This window comes from Leucoraja erinacea, chromosome 13 (genome assembly GCF_028641065.1).
Source record: "Leucoraja erinacea ecotype New England chromosome 13, Leri_hhj_1, whole genome shotgun sequence".
Taxonomy (NCBI): domain Eukaryota; kingdom Metazoa; phylum Chordata; class Chondrichthyes; order Rajiformes; family Rajidae; genus Leucoraja; species Leucoraja erinaceus.
Genome location: NC_073389.1, coordinates 43,543,759 through 43,564,528, shown reverse-complemented (window position 1 = coordinate 43,564,528; position 20,770 = coordinate 43,543,759). Strand labels below are relative to the sequence as shown.

Here is a 20,770-nt window from a genome sequence, read left to right as displayed (position 1 = left end):
TTATTCCTCTTCCAGTTACACCATCTTTACACAAACCTTTACTACCCTAGTTCAGCCAACATCACCACTTGTTGTGTCCTTCAATCACTCCTTGTTTCCATGCTGTATCTCTAAACAAAAATGAACTAAAGTGGGTGGCAAGAGATTCACTAGGGACTTGATGGCATGTGAGAGGGACTAGTTTGCAGGGAAATATGTAAAGTAATATGACTGACGGGAAGGTTGAAAGCTAGTATGAACAGAATGTGCCAAACGGCCTCTTTCTATCATGTAAAAAAGGTAAGAAAATATGAGAAAAAGTATAACATTAAGGAATGATTCACCATGCAAAGTTGCAAAGTATTATGCAAAGTCACGGTCTACAGCAGTAAATCTAGATAGCTCCAAATGTCCTTGCTAATTAATTTTAGACAAGAAAAAGCACTTAAATGGGGTCATAACTATACCGAACTTGCACAAGTTTCTTTTCACTCTCACTATATAGTAATAACGTGCAACACCTTTACAGTAGCAAATCATCATGGGACTCCCCTTAAGGTTTAAAATGTTTGAGTGATTATTGTTTTCTTGCTGAGTTTGTAACAGACCACAACAGAGTGATTTCGATATTTTTTCCTGAGAAAATATTTCAATGTACTTAGAGTTTTAGATTGCTAAGTTTAAATCAAAAAAATTCTCTCCCCGTTTCCTTCCCTTGACTGGAACTGGGGCATGAACACCATTGCAAAAAATTGCAGTCTGAGTATTATTATCGTCTGTGAAAGTACAGTTTCCTATGACTTGTCTGACTCAAAATGTACCTCTGTCTTGAATGATTCATTCTTTGTTCAGCTGTCTGGACCATGAGCTAAGCTATCTTTATTCCTTCTACACTTCAACAAAATCAACCTCCTGCATTTTCTCTTCAGGATTTGTTACCAAACAGCTCAGTGATATAATAGAAATCTGGATATCAGGCCAAGACATGACTCAAGACTGTTTATTTTTAAAAAAAAGCACAAAATAGCTTTGATGGTTTCAATATTCTCAATGCAAAATGAAAGAGAGATGTGATCATCATTGCAGCTACAGTTGCTACATAAACTGATCTTTGAATCATCAAAGACAGTGGAAAGAACTGTCCGGTTGAATGTATAGTTTGTTGTGGTTTTTATATTGTTTTAAGCTGTGTATATGTGGGGGGTGAGGGAAACTTTTAAATCTCTTCCCTGTACGGGGGACCCGACCTTTTCCCTGTTGGGACCTGGGGGCTCCAGTCGTGGGGCTGGCCGGCTTCGGAGCGTGGAGAGCTGTGGTGGCGCGCGGCTGTGACCAGACTCCGGATACGGAGGCTCCAGCCGCAGGTCCGGTGGACGGCGACATCGGGAGCTCGCGAGTCCTTGGTGGGAGACCACTTTTCGGAGCTCCCGCAACGGCAACTTCTCTCGCCCGAGTTGTGGGGTTGAAAATGACCCGGAGCGGGTTCTTACATCGCCCGGCGCGGCTTTAACGGCCGCGGGACTTGCCATCGCCTGCCGTGGGCTCCAAAATTAAGACCCAGAGCGGGGCCTTACATCGCCCGGCGCGGGACTTGCCATTGCCCGCCAGGGGCTCCAACATTAAGACCATGAGCGGGGCCTTACATCGCCCGGCACGGGACTTTCCATCGCCCGCCAGGGGCTCCAACATTAAGGCCCGGAGCGGGGTCTTACATCACCTGGCGCGGGATTTGCCATTGCCCATGGGGGGCTCCAACATTAAGACCCGGAGCGGGGCCTTACATTGCCCGGCGCGGCCTTAACGGCCGCGGGAATTGCCATCGCCCGCCGGGGGCTTTAACATCGGAAGAAGAATGGAACACAGGGGAGAGACAAGACTTTGCCTTCCATCACAGTGAGTAGGAGATTCACTGTGATGATGTTTGTGTAAATTGTGTTGGTTGTGTGTCTTGGTTCTTTTCTTGTTGTATGACTGCAGAAACCAAATTTCGTTTGAACTTCATTTGAGGTTCAAATGACAATAAATAAATTGTATAATTGTATAATGTATAAGAGGTACAGAAGTTTGAAAATGCATACCTCCGGATTCAGAGACAGTTTCTTCTCATTTGTTATCAGGCAACTGAACAGTCCTCTCATCAGCTGGAGTGTGGTTCTGACCTCCCATTGATATCACTGGGATCTTTGAAATAGCTTTAATTGGCTTTATCAGACTTTATCTGGTATAAATGCTATAACCTTTATCCTAGGCAATGTGGACAGCTTGATTGTAATCATGTATAGCCTTCTTTTTGACTAGATAGCACATGAACAAAGGTTTTGTTCAGCGGGACTGTCATATGAGGAAAGATTGAAAATACTAGGCTTGTATTCACTGGAGTTTAGAAGGATGAGGGAGGATCTTATAAAAACATATAAAATTATAAAAGGACTGGACAAGCTAGATGCAGGAAAAATTTTCCCAATGTTGGGCGAGTCCAGAACCAGGGGCCACAGTCTTAGAATAAAGGGGAGGTCATTTAAGACTGTGAGAAAAAACTTTTTCATAGAAACATAGAAAATAGGTGTAGGAGTAGGCCATACGACCCTTCGAGCCTGCACCGCTATTCAATATGATCATGGCTGATCATCCAACTCAGTATCCTGTACCTGCCTTCTCTCCATACCCCCTGATCCCTTTAGCCACAAGGGCCACATCTAACTCCCTCTTAAATATAGTCAATGAACTGGCCTCAACTAGGCCAGTTCTTTCACCCAGAGAGTTGTGAATTTATGGAATTCCCTGCCACAGAGGGCAGTGGAGGCCAAGTCACTGGATGTATTTAAGATAGAGTTAGATAGAGCTCTAGGGGCTAGTGGAGTCAAGGGATATGGAAAGAAGGCAGGCACGGGTTATTGATAGGGGACGATCAGCCATGATCATAATGAATGACTCGAAGGGCTGAATGGCCTCCTCCTGCACCCATTTTCTATGTTTCTATGTCTATGTCTAATGAATTATGTAACCAATACAGTCAAAATAAATGCAAATTTATTGTAACTTCTATAGCAAGATATTTTATGAAGACATTTCAAACCACGGTCAACTTTTTAAAATTCACCCAGTAGTATGCATACCCAGTGCAGAAAAAGACAGTAATTGATGTTATTTCTTCAATTATAATAGTAGTCTCAACAAAATTTCAACTGCATTCCTCATGTTTCTTGAATGTTTTGGAAACGCATTGAAGTGCAATAGTTCAAAGGTGCTGGGCTAAATACATTAACAATTTTGACACAATCAACTGTTACTTTGATCATAAGGGGCTGCTTGTTTGGCTTCACATGGTGAGGTTGGCAGTGGAATTATCCAGAAGGGGTCATAATTTTAGTTTTATCAGCATCAGTGATGAATTCCTAATTTGTTAAATTTCTTTCTCCTGCTCTTGTTGAAAGCAACAGCTTATGTCAGTCTCTGGCTCTGCAGGCACCAGCTGCCCTCTGGTACCTGTGCCAAGTGGCCGCCACTGGTGTGTCAATGAAATGTGAATGATGTGATCGGTCTTCAGTGGAATAACAACTGAGCCCAACTTTGTCCTTGCCCAGAGTGCACAAGCATAATTACACTCATTGAAGATCTTCACCTAACCAGTCCAACTGTCTGAAGATCGGTCCCGACCCGAAACGTCGCCTGGGATGCTGCCCAACCTGCTGAGTTACACCAGCACTTTGTCAAACTCCAGCTATTTCTTTGGCTGAAACCAGTCAATTAAGCACAGACCATCTTAATAGCCTGGCATCTTCCTGAACACGAGGGGATGGATGTGTGTTGGAGGTGTCGGGAGAGATAAGGGCTACCCACAATAATCATTGAGGAAGCACGAGTGTGCAGAGAAGTGTGTATGTGTGTGTGTGTGGACAAAAGCAGTAACATTTCAAATCCGCATGAACCCCTGCTGGGTGCCATGGCTTGGTGCCTTACCATCTGGGTGATCCACCCACTGAGCTGTCTGCATAGATCGAGTTAAGTTTTTCATGCAATTTAGATGCTTCTACCAAACAGCTAACTCATTTCACATGCTTACAACCCAGCGGTATGAATATTGATGAATATTGAATTTCAAGTAACCCTTGCATCCCCTCTCTCTCCGTCCCTCCCCCACCAAAGTCATACTAGTTTCACTGTTGTCCTGGTGAGTTTCATTGTCTGTAAAACTCGTTTTCACCTAACCCACAGCAAACAATGGACTGTTTCCTTGATCATTGTAACTTTTTTCCATATCTTTCATTAATTTGTTCTATATCTCTCTATATCACCGTCCATATCTCTTGTTTCCCTTTCCTCCGACTCTCAGTCTGAAGAAGGGTCTCGACCCGAAACATCACCCATTCCTTTTCTCCAGAGGTGCTGCCTGACCCGCTGAGTTACTCCAACTTTTTGTGTCAATCATTTGAATGCTTTCCGTTTGTTAATTTTGAGAAAGGCAGACTATATTTTGACGGAAAATTGGACATGTGGGAATGAAGGCAAGGCTAAATGACAATTCATCAAGCAGATCAACATCTACCGAAGTCATTAATTAGCTGAAGGAAGGAAGGGTGTGCTCCTTCTGAAGTTCGAACCTACGCGCACTTTAAACAGTAAGATCCGCAGGCAACACATGCGTAAAAAAGAAAAACTATATGACTTACATTACGCAGATAGAAGGCTGTTAAATTCAGAATTAATCATCAGCACCGTACTCGAATAATGCTCAGGTAAACCGACTTCACTAAGTCACCAAACGGAAGAATATATTTTCTCCAATGGCATCTGCTTCTTGTTGCATGCATATCACTGCTTTCATAGCAACCTGCTGGCAGTATGTCTAGGTGTCTACTGTGAAGTATATAGGGATGGTTCCAATTACACTGTTTCTGTCGTTAATCCAGAATCCAGACTACTGTACTGAACATATCGTCGCTAATAGCTATAGCGATTTTTTTTAAGAGACTATATAGCTGGAGCCAGGGAAGGCTATTTGTTTCTCCTTTGTAAAGTTTTCTGGCAAAAAAAGATTGTAACAGTGAGATTTTGGCAAAGGGGCTAAAGATTCTGCAGGCGCAGTTTGTGCACTGCTGTGGATCACCATTCTATTGCTGCTCCATTCTTGGTAATCACGGGGCCTGGACACAGGGGAAGAGCAGAAGTCAGCTCACAAACTGGAACAGATCCACACTGCAAAAAAAAAAGTGGATAACTTGAAATGGATCAAGTTAAGAAAAACACTCATAAGATTCAGTCGAGTTTCTGCAGCTCCTACTAGCTTTTCACAATGGGATAACTTCAAGCTTTGAAAGTCTAGAAAAGCCTAAAAAATTCACATTGTTTCAGAGAGCAAAATGGGCAATTAGCCCACCCTGCCTGCACTGACTCTTTGAAAGAGTTGCCCAATTAGTTCCACCCTACTATTTTTTCCCTTGCTGTATCTATTTTTTTGCTGGTAGAACAGTGCCTCACAGCTCCAAAGACCCGGGTTCATTACTGACTTTGGATGCTGTCTGTGTGGAGTTTGCACGTTCTCCCAGTGACAACATTGGTTTCCTCCAGGTGCTCCGGTTTCCTCCCACATCCCAAGGGTGTTCAGGTTTGTGTGTTCATTGGCAGCTGTAAATTGCCCCTAGTGTGTACTGAGTGGATGAGAAACTGGGATAACATAGAACCAGTGCGAACTACTGATCGATGCTCAGCATGGACTCGGTGGGCTAAGGGCCTGTTTCCACACTGTGTCTCCACACCCTAAACTAAACTATAAGTCATTTTGAAACTTACTATAGATGCTGCTTTTTGCCATGTTTTCAGATTGGTTATTCCATATCATAATAACGGTTCAGGAAAAAAGTAAATCTTCTCAATATTCTCTCTGATTCTTTCTGTCAATTTACTGTCCCTTTTGGGCACACATTCCCCCTACCAGTTTTCACCTTTCAATGTAGAGAAATTTAAAAGATGATTCATATCAGTCTGCACAGCCTTTCCCTCATCATCCTATGTTTGACAGTGAAAGTTACCTTTGGTCCCGACCGATCAAGTGAACCTGCTAACTGTAAGGGCCATGATGAAGAAATTGCACCAAAATTGGCGGTGTGGTTGACGGTGAAAAAGAAGGTTCAAATCACAGGAGTGATCAAAGGGTTCATGAGGTGAACACAAAAGTAGTAAATGGATTTTAGTCTGATTAAGTGTGAGGTAATGTATGTGGGGAATGCAAGCAAGGAAAGGGGATGTGTGATGGATAGTCCATTCTCATCCCAGATGCTGACTGGTCCTCTGAGTTCCTCCAGCACGTTATGTTTCGTGAGATAAGTAGTAACATAGGCAAGTTGGGCCAAATGGCCTGTTTCCATGCTGCATGACTCTATGACTCTATGAATCGAATAATTTGGAGAGCAGGTCCACAAATCACAGAAGATGAGTTACCAGTTCTTCCTCTGAAGATGCCCTACAGTGATTTCCAGGAGTCATGATCAATTGGGTGAAAAGAATGGGACACAGATGTGAAAAGGATGAATAGATTTTCCAAGTCAAGGATTTGTATGATTTGGAGGGGAGTCTGCAGGTGGTCTAGGCCCACATTGCACTTTGAAGATGGCACACACTGCAACCATGATTCCAATTATCTATTGCATGAATAATTGCGTATAAATTATAGTTGAAATGGCATGTTTCTTAATTTTAAAATTAGGCTTATTCTGGCTTCTCCCACGACTCAAACTTTACAGTGTCATTTGTGGCTCAGTGGTTAGTACTTCACATGTGAGTCAGTAGGTTAAGGGTTTGAGTTCTTTACCAGATAATTTAGTGTTTGATTGTCAAAGATGTTCTTTTGTGTTTACGCAATTAAACAGCAATCTATTCGATCAATGGAATGGAAATAAAAGATCCCATATTTAAAAGGAGCAGATAAGTTCTCCCATGTGTTCCTGATAATATTTCTCACAATTAATTACATTTTATATTAATATTATGTGCTCAATATATTTATAGAATATTATTTATAAACTTTATTGTGTAAATTTAATTGTTGCATTTCCTACGATTACTGTTTCAAGTAGGCTGTATTTTATTGTATTGAAACCTTACTTATTTTAAAACTACATTTCCCCCCTAATTTTTTATTCCCGAGTTATTAGAGATTTGGGGCTGCACAGTGGTGCAATGGTAGAATTGCTGCCTTAAGGGGCTGTCCCACTTGAACGACCTAACCCACGAGTTTAGAAGACCCTAGACGAGTTAAAAAAAATGTCAAGGTCATGTTGATTCGCCGAAGTAAAAGTCCTCCTACGACTATGTCTACGACCTCCTACGACCCCCCTCAACCTCAGTCTTCCACAACTAAGATCAACTACGACTAACTACGAGTGGAAAATGATCACATGATAAAATGATGTAATGTTTGCATTTTTTTTCTCGGGCCAGTTACCAACCTACGACTACTTACGGCTATCTACGACTACATACGTCTACCATCATGACCTACTTACGACCTACCTACCACCTGCCTAGGAGTAAAAAGTATCAATTTTTTCCATGACAACCTTTTTTTTACTTGTGGACATTTTTTATCAGGCTGGATGAAACGGCGCGACTTTTTGAATTGCTGAATTATATTTGTGGATACCCTGCCTCATGGTTTTTCTTTACCATAAACTCCAAATTCCCCATATTCTTCCAAATTTACCTTCTCCTGTTGTATTGCCGTGTCCTCTCTGGCATTCCTTTTTTCTTAACTCATCAAACTTAACATTTTAAATCTCATCCTCAAGTTCCTTCTTTTCATCATAATGTTGGATTCACTTCCTAGCCTACACTTGCAATCTTTGTTTCTCCGAATACCCAAATCTGTGGGTTGAGATTATCAGGCTGACATTCAGATGAGTGAGGCCATGCATTAGGACCACCCAGAGGCCATGTAAAAGCAATGGAAATAGCACACTACCTCACAAATTACCCACCCACCTGCATCAATTGCCTGGGAGCACAAGTATGTATCCCCCAGGTTGCACTCTATTCTGATTTCAAAATATATCTCTGATTCTTCATTGCCTGGGTCTCAAATGTCTTATCCAACAGCAAAGTGGGAATACCTACACCAGAAGGACTGCAGCAGATCAAGGCAGTGTCACTACCTTCTCAAGAGCAATTAGAGTTTGGCAATAAATGGTAGCATTACTCACATCCTGAAATCGGAAGGAGTTGAATAAATCAAGGATATGAATATACTTGGAGAATATGTTTCCACTTTGCATACCATATTGTTGCATCGCAGCTTGGTTTGGAATAACTCTGCTAAAAAACGCACAAGATTTTAGATGGTTGTGGATGAAGTCCAGTCCATCGCACAGACCAGACGCTCCACCATCATCTCCATCTACACTTCAAATTGCCTGGGGAAGGCACCCTAATCAAGATCCCTTTACATCTTGATCATTTGCTCTTCTCCGCTCTCCCATCATGCAGATGATACAAATATTTGAACGCACGTACCACCAGACTCAGGGAAAGCTTCTTTCCCTCTGTGATCAGACCACTGAAATGGTGTTGTAACTGCACTCTGATATTTTCTCCATGCACTACCTATTATAGTTATACATGACCAGATTGTATTTGTGTATAGTATTTTCTGAAAGAAGACATCTCTGATGTCCTAGAATAGAAAACCTCGAATGGTTATTCTGTAATCTGTTTTTGCTGGTTCAGTGCAAATCTTTCTGGTCTGCTTTCTTTCTGTCAATGAAATATGTTGTTTGTGGAATATTGTTATTGCCATGGTGATACTTTTGCCTCTGGATCTACTTATTTTTCCCTTATTGAGTTTGAAAGCAATGTGTTTTAGTTCCCATTCTTAAAAAAAAAAATACACGATTGCAGCTGATCTCTCATGAGGTTGCTTGGGGCGGTTTGAAACACCCTTGTGATGTTTAGCCCAATCCCAATTCACTGTGGGGATTTAAACACAGTCAGGGGAAGACAGATTGTAAACCAGTGGAAGGCAGGCAAGTGGAGGAGGAATGGGGGAATAGAATGGTACACGGTCAGGGATACTTCAATAGATGAATGTGGGCATCAGAGAGCCCTAGGGTTGCACAGAAAAACACAGGTTGTAGAGGTCAACGCTGGAGTTTGTCTAGAAATGAGAATTGGAACACAATGGAAGAGAGGACAAGGGAGAGATTGGAACAAAGACGTGCTGACAGGAACATTGAACTTGTAAAAAGTACAAGGTTACCTATTCAAGCCAAGACTTTATAGTTCCCAGAATGAGAAACTTAAAGGAATTTTTATACTGTAGATTCTGAACAGGATGAACCAGTCACATAACATGTTGAGATTTGCTTTTAAACCTTGACTAACGCAAAGGAAAACGGTTGAAAATAAAACCCCAGGGGATTATCAGCAGACTTTTGTAATTGTACGAGAATAAGTAAAAACATGAACTCCTGAATGAGGTCAACTTGACAGGAAATGTTCACTATGAGTTGACACCCTGCAACTTTAATCAACAAGCACAAAATGAGATGGTCCACCTCTTCAGCTGTAATCTTACACGCATATTCTTCTTCATTCATCTGGATTAATGAAGTCCCTACAATTAAAATGTCCACATTATTTTGAACTCTGCCACAAACTAAAGAACATACCGAAACAAAACAGAAACACAGTGTCAGTATAACTCAACATCTCTGGATGGAATGGATAGACGTTTTGGGTTGGGACCCTTCTGACGTTGTCTGTCTATTTCCTTCATAGATGCTGCCTGACCAGTTGATTCTTCCGGCACTGTTGAAGATTTCAGCATCCACAGTTTCTTGTGTCTCCAACATACACAGATAAATTGAAGGTTTGATGCAGGAACTGGCTTAATTTGAAGCAGATACAATACAATACAATCCAATTTATTTGTCATTTGAACCCCTTGAGGTTCAAACAAAATGTTGTTTCTACAGTCATACACACAAAAAAGAACCAAGACACAACACAATTTACACAAACATCCATCACAGCGCATCTCCTCCTCGCTGTGATGGAAGGCAAAAACTTATCTCTCCCCTGCACTTCCCATTCCCCTCCCGATGTCAGAGTCAAAGTCAAAGCCCCCGGCGGGTGATGGCAATTGTCCCGCGGCCATTTACGCCGCGCCGGGTGATGCAAGGCCACGCTCCGGGTCTTGTTGTTGGGTCCCCCGGCGGGCGCTAGCAAAGTCCCGCAGCCATTCCAAGCCGTGCGGGGCGGTGATGTAAGGCCCCGCTCCAGGTACTCTTCAACCCCGCAACTCGGGCGGGTGAAGTCGCCGTTGCGGAAGCCCCAAAAAGCGGTCTCCCAGCAGGGACCCGCGTGCTCCCGGTGTTCCCGTCTGCCAGACCTGCGGTAAGCCTCTGAATCCCCGGGGTCGGGTCGCAGCAGCGCGCCACCACCGCTCCTCCCGCTCCGAACTCGGCCAGCTCCGTGATGGTGAGTAGGTCCGCAGGCTCCGTGACTGGAGCCCCAGGTCGTTCCTGCTGGAGGCCGCTCAACGGTGCTAGGCCCCAACGACAACAGAGACCCGACAGAGAAAAGGCCGGGTTCTCCGTGCAGGGGATAGATTTTTAAGTTTCCCCACCCCCCGCCCCCCACACACACACATACCCACACCCATACACAAAAAAATTAATAAAAACTACATTCAAACGAGACAAAAAATAATAAAAAGACAGACGGACTGCAGAGGCCGCTACGACGTGAGTCGCGCCGCCCACCGGAAATGTGATAGCATTTATATTTGTAGGAAGTCATAACATATTTTTTAGTCTTAATTGAAAGTAAAAGTGGAAACAATTGTTGGTTCCTGTAATTACAACAGTGCATATATAAATAAAATCGATATTCACGTGTTTCTTCATGTACCATGATGTATTTTGTCTTACTTCAAGTTAATCAGTTGCAAAGACAACCATGTTTTCAGAAACACTTTTGGATGGGATTTTAACTGGTTTTGCATCTTGAATATATACTTATGAACATTATTCCTTTCCACAACTAAAACTTCCAAATTATGTAAAAAAAAAACATTTCTCAACTCTGTCTAATTGTCACTGCCCTAACTACCATAATTTTTTAAATCACAATAATTCACCATTCACACTTCACCACCCCTTAAAGAGTCCTTGCGATATTTGATAAAATTATTATGGAAAAGTTTGAAGTTGATTGGCAGCATAACTGTCAGATTGTGAAGACATACACCGGTTGGGAAGAAGTTACCCTACCACATCTCTGGTCTCAGGTCTACCCCTCCCCTGACTCTCAGTCTGCAGAAGGGTCTCAACCCGAAACGTCACCCATCATTGCTTCTCTTCAGAGATGCTGCCTGTCCCGCTGAGTTACTGCAGCATTTTGTGTCTATATCTGGTGTAAACCAGCATCTGCAGTTCCTTCCTACAGATTGGGAAGACATATTCAGTTGCGAACACCAGTCCATGCAAAATCCCAGCAATGTCCATTTTCAATGGAAGAGACTTTTAAATTGTGTTCCACAAAAACATATAATTAAAAAGATCAAATTCAAGGCCTAAGTCAATGTTCTTTGTACTTTCTGTTACTTATAGATCCCTGTAGAGAGTTTAAGAAGTTTATGAGGGTTCAAATTGCCACATATAAACCTCACTGCCTGCATTGCTTATTCGGAATGTGGAGGAGAGCTTTGAAAATAAATTCTTCCAATACTCACTGTGCAGCCTTGTGTGTTGTTCAGAGTTTAATCAAAGGAAAACACTTGTTGAATTGTCAGTGATTTTATCTATTAACATTTTAATCACAGGTTTGTTTTTGCTTTTTAGGTATGTTTTCTCTCAAGAATTTTACAGCTGCCTTTTATCATGCCCTTTGACCATCACCCAGTTTCCATAACAAGCTAGGAAATTAATGACACAAACAGAGAGAATTCAAATAATCTAGCCGTACTGAGAGAGATGCCGCATAATACTCCAATCAAGTTTGGGTACTTTTAGTAGAGCTGGACAAAACGGCAAAGGAAGTATATGGCTCTGACATTAATGCCCCTGTCCCACTTAGGAAACCTGAACGGAAATCTCTGGAGACTTTGCGCCCCACCCAAGGTTTCCGTGCGGTTCCCGAAGGTTTTTGTCAGTCTCCCTACCTGCTTCCACTACCTGCAACCTCCGGCAACCACCTGCAACCTCCGGGAACCGCACGGAAACCTTGGGTGGGGCGCAAAGTCTCAAGAGGTTTCTGCTCAGGTTTCCTAAGTGGGACAGGGGCATAAAGATAGCGAGTGGCAAGATCTTTGCTGAGAAAAAAGAAAGAAATCTGTTTTGTTGGTGAAAGTAACCAGCAAGAAGCAGAAAACACATGTCTTAATATAAATCAGAAGATTTTGCAAAAAGATAATGCGGGACTTTACATGCAGGCTGCACAAATCAAACGAGCAAAAGTACTGTGGTGAATGAATTCATCATTTATATAGGAGAGGGGTTTCTTGAGCAATAGTTTGAGGAACCAATGAGGGAAACAGAGTACTTTGGATCCAATATTGTGTAATGCGAAAAGGTAAATTAAATAAATGACGGTTTAGTTTATTATCATCACGTACATCGAGATACAGTGAAAAGCTTTTATAGACAATAGACAATAGACAATATGTGCAGGAGTAGGCCATTCGGCCCTTCGAGCCAGCACCGCCATTCAATGTGATCATGGCCGATCATCCCCAATCAGTATCCTGTTCATGCCTTCTCCCCATATCCCCTGACTCCGCTATCTTTAAGAGCCCTATCTAGCTCTCTTGAAAGTATCCAGAGAACCGGCCCCCTTTTGTTTGTGTTCTATCCAGCCAAAGAAAAGATTATACATGACTACAATCAAACTGTCCACAGTGCACAGATAAAGGATAAAAGTACAACATATAGTGCAAGATATAACATTGAAGTCTGATAAAATCCGATTAAAGATAATTTAAACGTCTCTAATACGGTAGTGGGAGGTCAGGACTGCACTCTAACTGGTGAGAAGTTGCCTGATAGGAGCTGTGAAGAAACTGTTCCTGAATCTGGAGGTATGCGTTTTCAAATTTCTGTACCTCTTTTTGATGGGAGATGAAGAAGAGGGAATGACTGGGGTGAGGCTAGTCCTTGAATATGCTGATGGCCTTGCCAAGGCAACATGAAGTGTAGATGGAAGGGAAGCTGGTTTGTGTGATGATCAGGGCTACGTCCACAACTCTCAGCAATTTCTTGCTGTCTTGAATGGAGCTGCTCCCAAGCCAGGCTGTGACACATCCCAATCAGATGCTTTCTAAGATGCATCTGAAGAAGTTGGTGAGGATTGTTGTGGACATGTCGAACTTCCTAAGCTTTCTAATACTGACAAATTATTATACTGTGTGATAGAATTATATCTGAAAATTACAAGTGATATAGTTTAATCTGAAACCAGAGTCTTAAATCTTAATAAAGCATCGTAATCTGTTAGTTATAGCAGTGGTAGATTGGGAAATTGCATTAAAGGATATGGCAATATACAACAAGAATTTTGAAATGTCCAGACATTTCAATTAAAAAGCCTAATCACATTGCCATAAACACAGTCAACCTGAAGACTGTGAAAATGTCTGATTTCAGGGAGCTGAGGCATTGATAAAAAAGGGAAAAGTGGAATACAGGTGGAGACTGGCAACAAACAAAAGGCGAGATTATAAGAATTTGTATTGAGATGTAAAGAGGAAAAGATAAACTAAAGTTAATGTGGATGCCCTACAGAAAGGAGAAATTATTTGGGGGAATGAGTTAACAGCAGAGATATTGGGGGTAAAATGCTGGCAGTAGGACTACATGGGTAATATTTGGGCTGAGAAGCTGTAAGTAGTTGGCTGCTGCAGGGATTAGCAGTGGGACTGTAGCTGTTCACTGAATCAATGCTTTGGACGGGAGGATCAAGTGTATGTATCCAATTTTGCTATTGATAAAAGTTAGGGTGTGGGTTGTGGGGACGATGCAGAGCGGCTTCAGGGGCCGGTGGGCTGGTTAAGTGAATGGGCAAATTTTGCAAAAATATGAGGTTTTTCACTTTGATTAGGAAAGAAAGAAGTAATGTATGTTTAAATGGAGAGAAGTGGGTTTGCGTGATGATCTGTGCTGCATCCACAATTCTCTACAGTTTCTTGTGTCCTTGAATAGAGCTGTTCCCAAACCATGCTCTGATGCATCCTGATAAAATGTTTTCTAAGGCGCATTGGTAGACGTTGGTGAGATTAGTTTAACTTGGCATTATGTTCAGCATGGACTTTGATGCCTGTTCCTGTTCTATGGTCAAACAAACGGACATTTGAGAAACTAACAGGATAGATGTGTATGGATTTGCCAGCAGCTGTGGGCTGTAGGCATCCTCTCTTGGGAATGAATGGGGCATTTCTGTGAGTCTGCTCTACCTCTTGAACCTCTCCTGAGCTGCAGAAATCAAGGGGTGGGTCAAACCGAACATAACTGAGAGCTCTTGAGTTTTACTTCTTTCATTGATTCATATTACTTGTCTACCTTTCATCTCTGAACTGGCAATGAACCATTTGTAGCCTCCCAAAGTTACCCATTGTGGGCTGATTATTGTGAACATTATTCAGAGTTGTGGTTTTTAAATTTGTGGCCATCAGGTTGGGAGTCCATCACAGCTCAACTGCAGCTGGGCAGAGGCATCACTGCTACTGGTGTCTTTTGTTATAATAACCATTATTCTGTTAATAATCATTGCCTATTTGATTTCCTATTATATGTTCCATGTAGTCTGCAACCCAAACTTTCTGGTGTTTTTCTGGTGTAAATATTCACAGTCTGGCATTGTTTAAACTGAGAAGTAGAAAAACAAGGAACTGCAGATGCTAGTTTTCAAAATAAAAGACACAAAGTGGTGGAGTAACACAAAGGGACAGGCAGTATCTCTGAAGAACATGGATAGGTGACGTTTTGTGTCGGGACCCTTCTTCAGCCTGATTGTAGGTGGGGGTGGGGGGGGGGGGAGAAGAACAAATCTGAAAGAGAGGATGGGCAGGCCAAAGCCTGGCACATATTAGGTTCATTACCCCAACATTTGGTGTTATTGCTTAATTGCTGAAGGAAATTTGCAAGCACAAGCTTGCAAGGTGACAATGGTACAGATAATGTGTCGCATGGTGACATTTGCCCAAGCAATGCATTAAAATAGGAGGCTCTTAATTTTTCATGAACAAAACCTTATTGCAGTGCTGAAATAGAAATGAATAGTGCCTGTGTTTCCCAGTCAGTTTTTATGCTGATTTTGGCTATGAGCAGCATCATGTGCCTGCACTCTTTGAAAAAGGCATACAAAAGCCAATAACAGTACAGAAGCAGCAGAAAGCATTTCCTATTTTCCTTAAAGCTGTCCACGTAGTGATTTGCTGTTGTTTCCTTTGACCTTTCGTGTTTCCTTTTGTTGTATCCGCAGGTTTTCACATTGCAAGTTCATTTGGACTTTTCCTAATGCCACTGACTAGCAAATGAAGGCTAACGATGATATGCCATTCTAGGATATGCTACTTGAAAAAGAGAGACTTTCTAAAATGTTTGTTGCCCAGAAGAAACTGCTAAATGATGACTGCTTTCAAAACAGGAAATATTTCTATCTATACCAATAGACAACACTTTGTGGGACTTACTTTTCCATTCTAAATGTCTGATAAAGTTAGCTGTTGTATCATTCTTACATGGACAAAATGTGATTATTTTTCTAGCTTCTCTTCCAAAATTATTCTCTAAACATCTACTCCATCACATGCACCTTTGATATCTTGGCCTTATCCTCTAAACTGCACATGACCCATTCTCTCCAGAGATGTTGCCTGTCCCGTTAAATTACTCTAGCATTTTGTGATCTACCTTCGATTTAAACCAGCATCTGCAGTTCTTTCCTACGTATGACCCAATCTCTTTTGCTGTTCTCTTTCTGCAGGTAGTGTCTTCCTTCAAATCTGCCATTGTGCCACCTCCCCTAAACCATTGCATCATTTTAAATCTCCCTCTCCTCTTCACATTCTTAGAATGTGCTAAAGACCTCCCAATTCACGTCCATCTTACACAGAACTATTTCTTTGAATTGCCCCCAATCACTTTCTCACCTCTGCTGCAATAGTATTGATCAAAGTCATTGATAATGTTGTGAGCAAAGGTGATCTGGACTGTCTTGTCCTTCTCAACTAGACTTCAGTCTTTGGCACAATTGACCATGTCACTATCCAATGCTTCTTTCCACTGAACCTGATGGGACTGCACTGTCTCGTTTCCATTCTTATCGATGTTATCATCATCATCGTTGAAAACATTAGCGGCGCAGTGGTGCTGGTTTCCAATGGGAACGGTGATGGATGCACCACGCATCTCTGTCCTCCAGTTCCTGCGGACTTCCGCCGCTGGAAGTACAGGATTTCGGTGTGTGCGCTTTGTCATAATTCCTTACAATGCTATGTACGACAGTGATCGCAACTTTTACTAAAGTGTGGATGGCAGTTGGCTCGCTAGGAGCTCATCCGCCCCATTGACAGGTCTTGTTTTCGGTCCTACTGGGGGTCCTGGAAAACCAGGTGGGGGAGATGGTTTAGTCGCCGACTATCCGACCATAGAGCAGGTATTGATCTTTCATGCAATTACTTCTGCTACCTTCCAAGGATCAACTCGGACATTTCTTTTCGACATGTTGTGTCTCAGCAATTTCATAAAGACATGTGGCTTTGGGTTCAGCATTTATACTGATTTGTTTTAGCTTCACCTCACCATCTCATCTCTTGTCTACTCTCTCTAAATTCTCAAACTTTGTATCCAACATTCATCACCGGATGAGATGCAAATTCCTCAAATTAAATTTAGGGAAGATTGAAGACTTCTCCTTTGATTCCCATCACAGTCTCTGTTCCTTATCCCAAACTCCATATCCCTGCCTAGCCAATGGTAGACACAAAATGCTGGAGTAACTCAGCAGGTCAGGCAGCATCTCTGGAGAACAGGAATAGTGTTCGAGTCGAGACTGTTCTTCAGACTCTGCGTAACCAATGTCACACCTGACCTTGAGCTCAGTTTCAGACCTCTAGTGGTACAGCTGAGCCCTTGGTTTGCCTCCATACCATTACCTGGTTCTCCCCACCATCTCAGCTCAGCTGCTATTGTAACTATCATTCTTGCTCTAAGCTTTATATTACAACTAGACTAACTGGGATCCGTTGGGTCCCAGCTTCACAAAGGAGGGCTGGTCCCCCAACACAATATTCCACCTCTCAACCAATTCCAATATTGGTAGCCAGGGGGGGCTTTCTGGAGCGCTAGTATGGATGTTGTGGGCTGAAGGGACTGGTTTCCAGAGGGCTAGTATGGACATTGTGGGCCGAATGGATTCTTGGGCTGGCGGCTCAGTCACTAAAACCTGGTGTGCTGGCAGCTCACTCACTCATGGCTGGTGGGCTGGCAGTTGACTCATGGTTATTCCTTGAAATTCCATTTCAAGCAGGATGCAACGCCACCAAATTCAAGTGCAATTTCCCACCACTTCAAGCAGGGTGCAAGGCCACTAAATTCAAGTGCAGTTTCATCCCACTTCGAGCAGGGTGCAAGGCCACCAAATTCAAATACAGTTTCATACCACTTCAAGCAGGGTGCAAGGCCACCAAATTCAAATGCAGTTTCATACCATTTCAAGCAGGGTGCAAGGCCACCAAATTCAAGTGCATTTTCATGCCATTTCAAGCAGGGTGCAAGGCCACCAAATTCAAGTGCCGTTTCATGCCACTTCAAGCAGTGTGTAAGACCACCAAATTCAAATGCAGTTTCATACCACTTCAAGCAGGGGTGCAAGGCTACCAAATTCAAATGCAGTTTCATACCACTTCAAGCAGGGTGCAAGGCCACCAAAGGCAGAGTCATGACCTCTCCCTCCCTCATCTTGCAGAGACTGAGCCACCGGAAGGGGCATGGCCTTCATGAAGTGATTGACAGGAGAGAGAATCTCAACATTATTTAAATACTAATAACTCTTATTTTTTATCGATGGGAAAAATCCTCAGGACCTGATGAGCGGAGGGGGACTCTGAGCCAAAAATCACAGCCGTACTTGGTTCTTTCTAAAATCAATATATAGCGCAAACAGGAAGTGGTCTAGATTATTTTAATTATATAGAAAGCAACACCACTTTTCAATAAGGCAACACCACTTGTCAATAAGGCAACACCACTTTTCAAGAAGGCAAAACCAACATCACTTTTGCATTTTCAAACCAACACCACTTTTGCATTTTCAAACCAACACCACTTATGCATTTTGAAACCAACACCATTTTTTCATTTTCAAACTACATTTTCAAACTACATTAAGGGCACTCACATGTCAGTAAAACTACACTCAGTTTAGTAGACATGTGTTCAGTGTTATTCACAGCTCAGACTGAGAGTCGTGACCTCTCGCTGCCCCATCTTGCAGCGACTGAGGCACGCCCACACTTCCGGGTTTTATAGTTCCTCCCCCTCCTACCAGAAGGGGCATGGCCTTCATGGTGTGATTCACAGGAGAGAAAATCTCAACGTTTTTTAAACATTAATAAGTCTTTTATTTTTCATCGATGGGTAAAATCCTCGTCCTGCGCAGCGGAGGGGGACTCTGAGTAAGATGGACAAAAATCACAGCCGTAAGTGGTAGCGTCTTTTCTAAAATCAATATGCAGTGCGAACAGGAAGTGGTCAAGATTTGAGTTTTAATTATATAGATAACTGGGTTCATGCATTGTATTTCAACAAAGAACATAATTGACATTTTCTACCAATGCATCTTAAACTCCATTCATCAATCATTCTTGTGTTAGCTGATTAATGCTTGGTCCTGCTTCAGCAAATTCTTGATTTTAAAATACGTATTCTTGTTTATAAATCTCTCCATATCTTGCCCCTTTCTATTTCTGATATCTCCTCTGTTTTAATTCTCTGATATTTAATTTGAGTTTAATTCAAGTCATCATTCCACCTATAATAGTTGCACATTCAATTGCCAAGGCCCAAGCTCTGGAATTCCTGCACACAACCTCTTTTGCTTCTATCGCCCTTTCTTTCTCAATGACACTCTTTAAAGCCAAACTTAAATCCTGAGATGTTGCACATTTACCATCTACGTGAGTTGGTGTCAGTTTTTTTGTTGAACACTTGCAACAAATGACTTTTGGATTTTACTTGCTGGTGGGAAATTACTTTGAAGTACAGATTTGGAATTCCTTGTATGCGGATATCATTGATAGAGCCAAATTTATAATCCATTCCTTGTTGACCATTGCACTTTTTAGTGATCTTTTTACAATTAAGTATCAAGTTGTCACATTAAGAAGGCACAAAATGTGCAACCCACATTTTACAAGAATTATCATTTCAGTTTCACTATTTGTTACCGTGAGATCTCAATGCTGGGCTTCTACTCCTTGCCACTAAATGACTGTAATTGTATGCAATGCATCACCAGTAAACCAGTAAAGTGTGAAAAGATTAATATAACATAACAATGGTTATGAAATTCCTCTCACGGTGCATCAAGTAACTTTTTTTTTGTTGGTTCGATTCATGGATGTGGCAACATCGCGAAGAATGTGAGCTAATATTCATAGGCTCAGGTATAAATGTATCGCGGAAGCAGACCCTTTGTTCCAACTCCGCCATGCCGATAATCCCATCTCCCAGCGTTTGACTCGCATCCCTCTAAACCTTTCCCATTCATGTACCTGACCAAATGTCTTTTAAATGTTGTTATTGTATCAGCTCAACCACTTCCTCTGGCAATTTGTTTCATGCGCCCACTATCCTCTGTGTGAGAAAGTTGCCCCTTTGGTTATTATTAAATCTTTCCCTTCTCACCTTAACCTTAAACCTATGCCCATTTGTTCTTAAATTCACCAACCCTGAGAACAAGATTGAGTGATCATCCTACTTAGTCCCCACATGACTTCCTTCATCTATATAAAATAATCCCACAATGATCCCACAAGGAATAATGTCCTAGGTTGTCCAACATCTGAGGTAAGCTTGAATCTTGGTGATAAGTTCCAAGGTAGTCAATCTTCTTGGCATCACTGCTGTTTCTGAAGCACCATTAGTTTTGTTTGTTATCTGTTTGCCTTTACTTTCGCCTAGATCTTGCACTGATCTTATGCCCAGCAAAGCCTTTTTGTATTGCTGACAATGATGATCACAAAATGCTGGAGTATTTCAGCAGTTCAGGCAACATCTCTGGAGAAAAGGAATAGGTGACGTTTTGGAAGAAGGGTCTCTACCTGAACCATCACCTATTCCTTTTCTCAAGTGATGCTGCCTGACCCATTGAGTTACTCCACCATTTTGTGTCTATCGTTGGTGTAAGGCAGTATCTGCAGTTCCTTCCTACACAATGAAGATCATAGAAACAGAAAATAGGTGCAGGAGGAGGTCATTCGGCCCTTCGAGCCAGCACCGCCATTCATTGTGATCATGGCTGATCGTCCCCAATCAATAACCCGTGCCTGCCTTCTCCCCATATCCCTTGATTCCACTAGCCCCTAGAGCTCTATCTAACTCTATCTTAAATCCATCCAGTGATTTGGCCTCCACTGCCCTCTGTGGCAGGGAATTCCACAAATTCTCTGGGTGAAATTGTTTTTCTCACCTCAGTCTTAAATGGCCTCCCCTTTATTCTAAGATTGTGACCCCTGGTCCTGGATATATATGTAATTCCATTTTAAGGTACTTCCTGACTTCAAGGTAACAAAGTACTGCTT

The 20,770-nt window shown here is 42.2% G+C and overlaps 1 protein-coding gene across 2 annotated transcripts in view; it reads right to left on the bottom strand.

The window, feature by feature from the left end:
- The window catches only part of LOC129702963 (uncharacterized protein C21orf62-like), a 45,445-nt gene that overhangs the window by 8,479 nt on the left and 16,196 nt on the right, over positions 1-20,770 (bottom strand). The window contains exon 1 of one of the 2 annotated variants that reach the window (XM_055645078.1): positions 4,650-7,012. The exons of the other annotated variant lie outside the window; for it this stretch is intronic. The gene's annotated coding sequence lies outside the window, so the exon portion shown is untranslated. Of the gene's footprint in view, positions 1-4,649; positions 7,013-20,770 lie in introns of those variants that run through there. 2 annotated transcript variants of the gene reach the window in all.